The following is an 11369-nucleotide window of genomic DNA, read 5'->3' as shown; positions in this document are numbered from 1 at the left end:
TTCATCTACTTCCTAAAGGAACGTCCTTTAATTCTGAGGCTATGACATGTGGTCCTAGACTCTCCCACTAGTGGAAACACCTTCTCCACATGCACTCTATCCAGGCCTTTCACTATTCGATAAGTTTCAATGAGGTTCCCCCACATCCTTCTAAACTCCAGCGAATAAAGGCCTAGTGCCATCAAATACTCATCGTATGTTAACCCACTCATTCCTGGGATAATTCTCGTAAACCTCCTCTGGATCCTATCCGGAGCCAGCACATCCTTCCTAAGATATGGGGCCTAAAATTGCTCACAATACTCCAAATGTGGCCTGACCAGCGCCTTATAGAGCCTCACTGAAAAGCGTTTCATTTACTGAAGCTGCACTCAGGAGTCCTGAATATGTGCATGAAAGATACTGCATGAATGCAACTTATTTTTACCTTCTAATTAGAAAATTCACAAGAAGATAATGTTAGGAGTAGGAAATACAAGATAATCTGGAGTAAAAAGACAAATTGCTGGAGGAATTCAACTGGTCAAGCAGCATCTGTGGAGAGGTAATACACAGTCCATGTTTCGGGTCCAACCCCTTCCTCTGGACTAAAGGATCAGAGGGGAGGCTGTCAATATAAAGAGGCCCCCCCTTGAGGAGCTCCTCTACTGCCAGGGTGAGGCCAAACACAAACCAGAGGAAGCAACGGTAACAGTGGCATGAGTGGACCCAATGGGAGGAGTGTGTGAGTGATGGTGGGTGGGGTTTTTGTGGGGAAGAAGAGTATGTGTGGGTGGAGCTTGTTAGATAAAGGGACCTGGGGAAGAGGGTTTAACTGAGATTATAGAATTCAATGGTCATGCCATCGTGTTCTAGACTACAAAGGTGGAATATGAGGTGTTGTTCCACTAGTTTGTGCTTGGCCTCGCCCTGGCAGTGGAGGAGGCCAAGTACAGGTTACGGAGCGTTTGACAGCACCAGGCCTCTACTTGCTGGAGTTTAGACGTTTGAGGGGGGACCTCATTGAAACATACAGAATAGCGAAAGGTATAGATAGAGTGGATGTGGAAAGGATGTTTCCACTGGTGGGAGAATCCAGGGCCAGAGGTCATAGCCTCAGAATTAAAGGAGATTTATGAAGGAGATGAGGAGGAACTTCTTTAGTCCCTAACATCTAGGAAAGCAGAGAGAGCGGCAGGGAGGCACAGCGCTAGAGTTGCTGCCTTACAGTGCCAGAGACCCGGGTTTGATCCTGACTACGGGTGCTTGTCTGTATGGAGTTTGTGACGTTCTCCCTGTGACCTGTGTGGGTTTTCTCCGAGATCTTCGGTTTCCTCTCACACTCCAGACATACAAGTTTGTAGGTTAATTGGCTTGGTATAAATGTAAATTGTCCCTAGTGAGCGGGGATCGCTGGTCGGTGCAGACTCATTGGGATGAGGGGGCTGTTTCCTTGCTGTATCTTTAAACTAAACATATTTCATAACCATTGAAAATATGTGCGTGGATCACAGTTCATGACTGACACCCAACCATTCCAGTAATTAACTTTTGCATATACTCCGTCCCAAAGTATTGTTATCAAAATTGGGTGCAATCTTCCTGTCGTGGCTAAACCAGTAATTCAACATCACGCAATAGGTGTAGCAATAACTTGCCTGCCTTTTCACTCTCTACCTCAACATATATGCACCCCAGGCCTATTTGTGTCACCAAGCATTCCATCAGCATCACCCTGAACTTTCAAATATGTACATATACACCCACGGTTCTTTCCTCCTCCAGACATGAATAATGGACATGTATAGGCGCCTTTGTCCCTCATGCCTGCCTTGCAACACATCCACTCAAAAGGATTATGGCTGACTGGAACGTCAAGTCCCCAATCCATCTAGACTAATAAACTTCCACCCATTTGCTTAACTAACCACTTTCTGCATGTGCATCGGGAAAGGTTTACTAACTAAGTGCAAGTTTAATTTTAGTATTTTCTAGAATGTTTATTCAGCTCATCAGAGTGTTGCCATCAGTGCATCGTCTATTCGTTTTGCCCTTTTACCTCGTTATGAATGATTCTCATCTATGGAAGGGAGAGGATTATTTTCTGTATTATTTTTCTTTTTACTGGAGGAAGGCAAACCAATAATCAACTAAATGAAGAGATGAGACTCCTAGCAGGGCTGCCAACTCTCACGCATTGAGCGTGAGAATCACTCATTTCACACAATTCTCACGCTCTCACGCTGATCACAGAATTTCTCACGCTCAAAAAATAAATAAATAATGTTTTTTTAAATAAAGAAAGTCACAAACAATTTAATTTGTCCGAGGCTTCCTGATCTCCTCCACACTCACCAATGAGAATAGTTTAGTGTCGACAGGTTTGATTGGCTTAAACCGATCGCACAGTATTTAAAATGGCAATGTAACTGCAGTACCAATGATTCCATTTGACATTCATGGAACCAAAATCTGCAGGTGCTAGAAATTCAAAATAAAGAAAAAATTGGTTCAGAGTTAAGTAAAAACCACGAGGGGAATATATAAGATGAATGCATAGTTTTTTTCCCGGGATATAATAATAATAATAATGGATGGGATTTATATAGCGCCTTTCTAATACTCAAGGCGCTTTACATCGCATTATTCATTCACTCCTCAGTCATACTCGGTGGTGGTAAGCTACTTCTGTAGCCACAGCTGCCCTGGGGCAGACTGACGGAAGCGTGGCTGCCAATCTGCGCCTACGGCCCCTCCGACCACCACCAATCACTCACACACATTCACACACAGGCAAAGGTGGGTGAAGTGTCTTGCCCAAGGACACTTGCACTCCAAGCGGGATTCGAACCGGCTACCTTCCGGTTGCCAGCCGAACACTTAGCCCATTGTGCCATCTGTCGTCCCACGCGCCATCTGTCGTCCCACAAATATGTGATTCAAGAATGAGAGAGCATTGGTTTAAAGCAGGGGCGTCAAACTACTGGCCCGTGAAAGGGTCCAATTCGGCCCGTGGGTTGATTAGACTCTAAACCAAACTACACATTCACGTGCAGATGGTGTGATAGGTGAGACACGGCGGTGGTCCCAGCACCGACTCCAGAGGCACCGCTCACACCCTCACCGCCGGCAGCACCTTGTCCGTCGGACGCTTTCTCCACACCACATGGAGTTTTAAACCCGGTCCAGAGGAGCGGGCCGGGTGAGTGGTGTCGCCTCCGGAGCCACGAGGATGAAGCTCCAATGCCCGACCCCTGGGTCACTGCCCCTCACCTCCTCCGGACCCTGCAGGTCACTGACCCTCACCTCCCCCGCCGGACCCCAGCTGGACACAGAGCACCTGGGTGGGCGAGTAGGATAGAACTGGTATATGGTATAGGGTGATTTCACTAAAGGTCACTGGAGCGTAGATCCGCACCCACGTGACAGAAATTTTTAACTGGAGTACATGCGTCACTTCCGGTACATGTTAGTGAATGGGAAAACACGCACTTTCACACCCGTTAAAAACATCGAAAACGGCCAGTTTTTGAGCTGCAATTAACTGTACCGGTCGGGGTGACCGTGAGGCACAGCTACCTAAATTTACAGTCCAAAAAAAAGATAGAAACTAAGGTAAATTCAAGAGGGAGCTGAAGGTGTCAAAACAGCGGAAGTTTTTATCGGACATTTGCCGTGGAGATTTAAAGATCGAAAATATCGGGAATTATCGCGTTTGCTCGCTGCATTTCATCAAAAGTAAGGCATTATTGACTTTTTATCTTTATTCATTTGTTATATGAAAAGTATTAAAAGTTAAAAATCCGTCATTAAAATTGCAAAATCGCCCATGGTTCTCAGGTGGGTTTTAACATGCAAAATGAAAACGCTTCTGAAGCTCCATTTACCATTTAAATAATCGTAAACTATCAATGCGTTTTGAAATACATTTTACTGAGATGCAAGCTAAGGAATGGGATAATTGTCAGCTGTTGGACAAAAGCAGGACATTTTATTATTTGCCAAAATATATTTCTCAATGTTTCTTGTTTAAAGCCTGCACAATCACCCAAACTACTTATTTATTTATTTATCACGATTGGAATGATGTCAACAATCATGATTGGGCACCCACTGTGAGCAGGATAGACAATGTGCACAAGAACGCCATGCACGTGCAACAAGAAGAGTATTAAAGCAGATTTGGTTGCAGCTCAAGCATCTATAGCTCTGCAAGTTGATGGCGTTCTCGGGTCATTGTCCCTCACCTCCCCCGGACCCCAGCTGTACACAGAGCACCTGTTTTACATATATATCTTCATTTAATTGAACTATATACTTGGTTGAATATGTGGCGTTATTTTTTTCTTGTTTCTATAGTCGAAGGGTAAAATAGATTAATTTATTTGTGCAGAACACTGTTGGATGTCCGACTCGTCTTGCCTTGTTTCAATTTTTTTTCTCTATATATTCTAATCAATTATAATTCATGCACTTGTTGATCAAAGCCTGGATCTGCTGTGCAATGTAATTAAGAATGTAATTTAGCCTAACCTTATTCATACCTAATCCAATTTAAAGCATGCATGTTGCAGAGCTGCCAACTCACCCGCCTTATGCTTGAAAATCACGCATTTCGCCAAATTCTCATGCTCTCACACTTATCACAGAATTTTTCACGCTCTGTCCAGGGCTGGCGAGTGTTTGCGGTGCTGGCAAGTCGCTCGCTACAGCTCTGGTCATGGAGCAGCCTCAGTGCAAGTGTCCCGGGCGTTCGTCGGAAGCGTTGCACCACTGCCGTGAGAGTCTCTGTGCCAAATTTGCCCTGGTGACCGGCATTGACCAGGCTGTGGCTCGCTGCATCCTGGCGGACAACAGTGGCTGCTGGAAGTAGGTACCAAGCACTGGGTAGAAGCTTTGCAAGATAGTGGCCTTCAAATTGGGGTGGTTGGAGAAAGCATCCTGCTTGCCTGCTAGATTTTCACTGACTGTAACTGCAGGAAAAATGTTCCCGATGTTGGGGAAGTTTAGAACCAGGGGCCACACAGTTAAAGAATAAGGGGTAGGCCATTTAGGACTGAGATGAGGACAAACCTTCTTCACCCAGAAAGTTGTGAATCTGTGGAATTCTCCACCACAGAAGGCAGTGGAGGCCAATTCACTGGATGTTTTCAAAGAGTTGCATTTAGCTCTTGGGGCTTGCGAAATCAAGGGATATGGGGGGAAAACAGGAAAGAGGCACTGATTTTAGATGAACAGCCATGATCACATTGAATGACAGTGCTGGCTCGAAGGCCGAATGGCCTATTCCTGCACCTATTTTCTATGTTTCTATGCGAGTATATGGCAATAAAACTCGATCACTTGATTTTGAAGCATTCATGCATGGTGGAGGCATAATCTTGTCATACAGTGTGAAAACAGGCCCTTCGACCCAACTTGCCCACACCCTCCAACATGTCCCAGCTACACCACCTGCTTTTGGTCCATATCCCTCCAAACCTGTCCTATCCATGTATCAGTCTAACTGTTTCTCAAATGTTGGGATAGTCCCCGCCTAAACTACCTCATCAGGCAGCTTGGTCCATATACCCACCACCCTTTGTGTGGAAAAAGTTACCCCTTAAAAAGTTACCTCTTAAAAATACTTCAAACAAAAAACATTGAAATCATACTTCTACAATGCACTAAAACATGATTTTAATACATCAAATTTAAAAATGCAAAAGCTCCATACCAATGGGTGGGGGGGTCGCTACGGTCCCTCGGGCTTGGTTTCTTGCAATTTCTCACTACCAACTCTCACCCAGTGTTGGCAGGCCTGATGTTGCATTCAAGTGTAAGTTAAAAGACAGAATGCACCAGATTGCACAATTTCAAGCTGAAAAATGCAAAAGCTCCAGATTGCACAATTTCAAGCTGAAAAATGCAAAAGCCCCCCCTCCCCCTCCCCTCGGTTGCTACACTCCCTCACACTCTCAACTCTCACTCAATGTTGGCAGTCCTGCTCCTAGTTGTGTGAGATTATGCATTTTAGAACTGACAAGTCTAGGACAAACAAAATGAATGGCAATGCCTTAGGGAGAACAGTGGAACTTCAATAGTCTGGCACACTCTGATTTCAGTGTGTTGGACTAGCAGATTTTCAAGATTATTGGACATTATTTCTGGTATGGTGCATGTACTGAGGTACAGTGAAATTAATGTTGGCATAAAGTACTTTACAAGTATCATAATGAAGTCCTATCCATTTTTTGCATAAAACCTTTTTTCAGTGGGATGGGATAATTTATATTCCACAGACGGTCCCATGGTGTAATGGTTAGCACTCTGGACTTTGAATCCAGCGATCCGAGTTCAAATCTCGGTGGGACCTCGGAACATTTTAATAACGTTCGATTAAGGTTGATTGTAAGTTGCAATGATTTCTTTCACTGGCCTGTTGGTTTTCAGGCATTACAGCAGGTTGTATGCAAAAATTGGATTACTCTCCGTAATCAGTCGATTTACTTTAAGCTTTGATTTTAATCAGCCTCGTGTTCGCCTTTTATATGGTGAAAAATTGCAAATCCAAAAGGCTCATGATCAGAGAAGCAGGAATGATTTTTGAGCAATTTTCTCTTGGTCTTTCCTTTCTAAAAGATATAGGCATTGGGTATTTCCAAAAATCAACCTGTATTGGTAGTGCAAGTGGATTAAACAACATAAATTAAGCAAAACACGTACCAGGGGAACTCAGCGGTTCAGGCAGCTCCATCCACTAAAAGGGTAGACAGGTTCGATGCATTTTGCTCACTTACATTTAGTTGGATCATAAAAACTCATGAATTGCACATTTCATATTGCACATTTCATATTGATATCAGTGGGATGCAGTCAAGTGTAAACACCGCGTAATTATCAGCACCTCTTTCTGTTGCTAATAGAACGCATTATTTATGTTTCATGTTTTGAACTGAATGTGTGCCTGTAATTTGCTGCAGGGCAGACAGGAGGCAGAGTTCCCGATTCACCACATTAACGATGTGTTACATTCCCAGAGAGAGGAGGAGAGGAGAACGAGTTTTATTATCATATGTCCCAGGTAGAACAACGAAATTCTTATTTGCAGCAACACAACAGAATATGTAAACACAGTACACTGTAAACAATATAATAAACGAGAGGGAGAAAAGTTATGTGTGTGTGTGTATATATATAAATCTGCTAGTCCAACACACTGAAATCAGAGTGTGCCAGACTATTGAAGTTCCACTGCATACACACACGCACATATATATATATATATATATATATATATATAAATATACACACTTATGCACAAGCATGCATATATATATATATACACACATACTCAGCAGCCAATCCACAGACTACTTACTTGGAGCTGTGTTGCAATACATTATCTCCTCCAAAAAATATCCCGCGGGATTTTAAATTTGATTTTGAGAATTTCATGAAAATATCCAATCGCAACATTTAGAAGACACGAATTGTAGGAGCAACTCAACAGGTCAAGCACCTCAAAGATACAAAAAGGTGTTGCCTGACCCGCAGTTACTCCAGCACTTGATGTATTTATGTTAGTGAACCAGCATCTGCAGTTCCTTGCTTCTATCTACCAACTTTAAAAAACTTTTAAAAATGCAAGGAAATAATGATATCGTGGCATTAGATTGTGTTGTTGTTGTTGTTATTGACAACCAATTAATATAAATTGTGAGGTGTCATCAATTTATACAAAAAGGTGGTGAGGTCCCACCGAGATTTGAACTCGGATCGCTGGATTCAAAGTCCAGAGTGCTAACCATTACACCATGGGACCGTCTTGTGAGCAGCTGCGAAATAGGATGCTTAATAAGGGAGTCTGTGCCCGATGTCTGTCCCCTGGGTCATATCTACCTGGTGTCGCGGTGGGCGGCGAGGCGCCTGCCCCCTGGAAGCGGCGGGAGAGAGCATCAGAGCGGGAGGACGGACGGGCGGCGGCACTGTCCCCACCGGCCGGCCGGGCGCTCACGCCGCCGGAAAGTGCCGAGGCCTGGGCACGTCACCGACCGGGTGACGTCACGGGTCGCTCGGCTCTTTCCGCCGCGGGAGGGGGCCCGGTGAGCGCGCCAAGCTCCAAGGCGCGAACTTTAAATAGCAATGTTACAAAATTTTCAGATTTTAAAAATCAAGTCTGCAATTTATCCCATCAGACAAAGCATTAAAAAAAAGTTTAATTTGATACCCAATTCACTTTCATATCTTCAGTATTAAAAAAGTTATGGTCATTTTCATATTCGAAAATTTGCATCTTGTTCCCTATTGCTTTTCCATTGACTTAACACAAAAGCTGTGATCGAGGACAGTCAAAAGCACATAACTTTCTTAAAAATTAAGAGAACTGAAATAAATTTTCAGTTATTATAGATTGAAGCATTCTGAAACAAATATGAAACATCTTACTTGGATGACCTGATATTAAAACATATATCAGGTCATATGTTACATACTGTATGTTACATACAGTTAGTTACCTAATTGTAGCTAATTACAAAATTGACCGTTGTGACGTAAATAGTAATAAACACCCACACTGCCTTGAAAATTCAAAAATGTGATATTCTCAAGATCAGAACTTTAATATTATTGTATTATATGCTGTGTCCATAGCAGATAGGTAAAGAAATGACAATTTCTAGCAAAATACCAAGTTTTTATGGAGAAGATCAGCTGCTAGCTGGCACATTGGCATATCAGTAGCATCATCATACTCCTCAGATTGCAACCAATAAGCAACTCTGTACACCTTGTTTTTCCTCAACTTTTCAATTTTGGCATTGTAAACTACAAGTTTTTGCTCTTCAAACCATGCATGACATGCCTTTTCGACCCACTACTTTCCCATTAAGAATGTCCTGTAGATCATCACATTTGGAGTAGAAACATAGAAACATAGAAAATAGGTGCAGGAGTAGGCCATTCGGCCCTTCGAGCCTGCACCGCCATTCAATATGATCATGGCTGATTATCCAACTCAGTATCCTGTACCTGCCTTCTCTCCATACCCCCTGATCCCTTTAGCCACAAGGGCCACATCTACCTCCCTCTTAAATATAGCCAATGAACTGGCCTCAACTACCTTCTGCGGCAGAGAATTCCAGAGATTCACCACTCTCTGTGTGAAAAAAGTTTTCCTCATCTCGGTCCTAAAAGATTTCCCCCTTATCCTTAAACTGTGACCCCTTGTACTGGACTTCCCCAACATCGGGAACAATCTTCTGTCCAACCCCTTAAGAATTTTGTAAGTTTCTATAAGATCCCCCCCTCAATCTTCTAAATTCTAGCGAGTACAAACCTAGTCTATCCAATCTTTCTTCATATGAAAGTCCTGACATCCCAGGAATCAGTCTGGTGAACCTTCTCTGTACTCCCTCTATGGCAAGAATGTCTTTCCTCAGATTAGGAGACCAAAACTGTACGCAATACTCCAGGTGTGGTCTCACCAAGACCCTGTACAACTGCAGTAGAACCTCCCTGCTCCTATACTCAAATCCTTTTGCTATGAATGCTAACATACCATTCGCCTTCTTCACTGCCTGCTGCACCTGCATGCCTACTTTTAATGACTGGTGTACCATGACACCCAGGTCTCGTTGCATCTTCCCCTTTCCTAATCGGCCACCATTCAGATAATAATCTACTTTCCTGTTTTTGCCACCAAAGTGGATAACCTCACATTTATCCACATTATACTGCATCTGCCATGCATTTGCCCACTCACCCAGCCTATCCAAGTCACCTTGCAGCCTCCTAGCATCCTCCTCACAGCTAACACTGCCCCCCAGCTTCGTGTCATCCGCAAACTTGGAGATGTTGCATTCAATTCCCTCGTCCAAATCATTAATATATATCGTAAATAGCTGGGGTCCCAGAACTGAGCCTTGCAGTACCCCACTAGTCACTGCCTGCCATTGTGAAAAGGACCCGTTTACTCCTACTCTTTGCTTCCTGTCTGCCAACCAGTTCTCTATCCACATCAATACTGAACCCCCAATACCGTGTGCTTTAAGTTTGTATATTAATCTCTTATGTGGGACCTTGTCGAAAGCCTTCTGAAAGTCCAGATATAACACATCCACTGGTTCTCCCTTATCCACTCTACTAGTTACATCCTCGAAAAATTCTATAAGATTCGTCAGACATGATTTACCCTTCATAAATCCATGCTGACTTTGTCCAATGATTTCACCACTTTCCAAATGTGCTGCTATCCCATCTTTAATAACTGATTCTAGCAGTTTCCCCACTACCGACGTTAGACTAACTGGTCTGTAATTCCCCGTTTTTTCTCTCCCTCCCTTTTTAAAAAGTGGTGTTACATTAGCTACCCTCCAATCCTCAGGAACTACTCCAGAATCTAAAGAGTTTTGAAAAATTATCACTAATGCATCCACTATTTCTGGGGCTACTTCCTTAAGTACACTGGGATGCAGCCTATCTGGCCCTGGGGATTTATCGGCCTTTAATCCATTCAATTTACCTAACACCACTTCCCGGCTAACCTGGATTTCGCTCAGTTCCTCCATCTCATTTGACCCCCGGTCCCCTGCTATTTCCGGCAGATTTTTTATGTCTTCCTTAGTGAAGACAGAACCAAAGTAGTTATTCAATTGGTCTGCCATGTCCTTGTTCCCCATGATCAATTCACCCGTTTCTGACTGCAAGAGACCTACATTTGTTTTAACTAATCTTTTTCTCTTCACATATCTATAAAAGCTTTTGCAGTCAGTTTTTATGTTTCCTGCCAGTTTTCTTTCATAATCAATTTTCCCTTTCCTAATTAAGCCCTTTGTCCTCCTCTGCTCGTCTGAATTTCTCCCAGTTCTCTGGTAGGCTGCTTTTTCTGGCTAATTTGTACGCTTCATCTTTTGTTTTGATACTATCCCTGATTTCCCTTGTTATCCACGGATGCACTACCTTCCCTGATTTATTTTTTTGCCAAACTGGGATGAACAATTGTTGTAGTTCATCCATATAGTCTTTAAATGCCTTCCATTGCATATCCACCGTCAACCCATTAAGAATCAATCGCCAGTCTATCTTGGCCAATTCACGTCTCATACCCTCAAAGTTACCTTTCTTTAAGTTCAGGACCCTTGTTTCTGAATTAACGATGTCACTCTCCATCCTAATGAAGAACTCAACCATGTCCGGTAGGCGGCGCGACTCTCGTCTGCAGCGGCCTCTGCAGTCCGTCTGCGTTTTTATCATTTTATGTCTATGTTTTAATGTAGTTTTTGTTATTTTTTGTTGGGGTATGTGTGTGGGGGGGTGGGGGTGGTGTGGGGGGGTTGGGGGTAACTTTTAAATCTCTCCCTGCACGGGAGACCCGACCTTTTCTTTGTCGGGTCTCCGTTGTCGTTGGG

General features: G+C 43.4%; 2 non-coding genes across 2 annotated transcripts; one reads left to right on the top strand and one right to left on the bottom strand.

Annotated features, from left to right (window-relative positions):
• The first annotated feature begins 6262 nt into the window (after positions 1-6262).
• Positions 6263-6334, top strand: trnaq-uug. The gene has a single exon. It is a non-coding gene; the product is annotated as a tRNA-Gln (tRNA).
• Positions 6335-7711: 1377 nt separating this feature from the next.
• Positions 7712-7783, bottom strand: trnaq-uug. Its single transcript has one exon. It is a non-coding gene; the product is annotated as a tRNA-Gln (tRNA).
• Between the last annotated feature and the right edge of the window lie 3586 nt (positions 7784-11369).

Source organism: Amblyraja radiata, chromosome 16 (genome assembly GCF_010909765.2).
Source record: "Amblyraja radiata isolate CabotCenter1 chromosome 16, sAmbRad1.1.pri, whole genome shotgun sequence".
NCBI lineage: Eukaryota > Metazoa > Chordata > Chondrichthyes > Rajiformes > Rajidae > Amblyraja > Amblyraja radiata.
The sequence above is the reverse complement of the archived record's forward strand: the minus strand, read 5'-3'. Positions and strand labels throughout refer to the sequence as shown.